The sequence below is a fragment of the Cibotium barometz genome, chromosome 8 (genome assembly GCF_041138505.1).
Source record: "Cibotium barometz isolate CiBa-2024 chromosome 8, ASM4113850v1, whole genome shotgun sequence".
Taxonomy (NCBI): Eukaryota; Viridiplantae; Streptophyta; class Polypodiopsida; order Cyatheales; family Cibotiaceae; genus Cibotium; species Cibotium barometz.
Genome location: NC_141053.1, coordinates 12,190,350 through 12,191,805, shown reverse-complemented (window position 1 = coordinate 12,191,805; position 1,456 = coordinate 12,190,350).

The following is a 1,456-nucleotide window of genomic DNA, read 5'->3' as shown; positions in this document are numbered from 1 at the left end:
CTCATGGCATTGTGGTAGTCTATAATCTTTGCCTTAGACAATCTGCTTAGATAGTGAGAGAGAGCTGTCTCTCAGCCACAATACTCCCTTTTATGCCACTATAAGAATTTATCTTTGACTTCAAATATACTATGCAAAACAAAATAATTAAGGAAACATAAGTCTACATATCAAATTCACACACACACACACACACACACACACACCACACATACATAAAGAGAGAGAGAGAGAGAGAGAGAGAGAGAGAGAGAGAGAGAGAGAGAGAGAACCCGAGTCTCATCTATCCTCATCACGAACCTGAGTCTCATCTGCCCTCATCACACGAACAGTTGGTCTTGCCAAAGGTTAATAGAACTTTTAGTATCTTCTCCTACTTTGTTCATAAACTCCTTTGTGGAGTCATTCAACTTATCAAAGCCATATTTGGCCTGCAGCTTCATGAAGGTTTTATCATCTGGCACAAATCCATCCTCTTTGAATTTCTATGCTTTGCCCAAACAAATACTAAGACACTCTTTACTATTATAATTTTCCTCCAATGCTAAGTCATCTGCATCATGTTCCGAGACAAAACCACTACCCTCTTCCAGAAAATTGGCAATTGCAGATAAAGCAAAATCTTCCCCCAGGCTGAAAATATTTTGAATGTCAGCCAACAGTACATAACGATTGTTATCAATAACGAATTCTGGTAGCACTGGCAATACTAGACCACACTGCTCCACTTTGAAGAGATCTACATCCACCAGTGGTCTCTATATTGTTGACGTCTTTAGAGCAACAATATCCATCGACTTTGAATCCTCTTCCTCCTGTACTAACTCAATATCTTCCTCAAGTTCTGCCTCCTCGGAGGGTAATCTATCTTCTGGGGGAATTTCATCTTAGATAGTACCTTCATACAGTAGTTCTTCACCCATTTTAGGAAGGTCTTTATAGAGGCACTACAGGTAGCAGAGGAATCCAAATGGCTCATATAACAGCCTGCAACAACTTAAGTGCAAGGTACACCAAGAAGGCTTGTAGGAAGATGGTAGTTCCTGGTAATTCTTGTATAGAAAATTGTTTGCCTTCCTGCTTAGTCCATAATCTAGCAAGTGCACGTAAGCCTAATTGTTTAGCAGCAGCCTTCCTTTGGATATTATTTTTTCAAAATCTTCCCTGTGTTTCGACAGGTACTCTGCATGGTGATGCAAAATGGACTCCACTTGCAAAGGCTTATTAAACATCTTTGCAATAATGTGAAAGTCTTTAGCAGCAGCTCCCGCATTACAGACAAAATCGAAGAGTTTCTCATCAATTAGAGCTAGATCATTGCTCTCAAAAAATTATTCCTTCTCTTCCTTCACGTCAGTGTGCTAAGACGTTGCTGCTTCTTCTTCTGCTTCTTCCTCTTTGGCATCGCTTCAATAGCCTCCGTTGAGAAATCAAAATCCCTCTTAACAGAGAGACT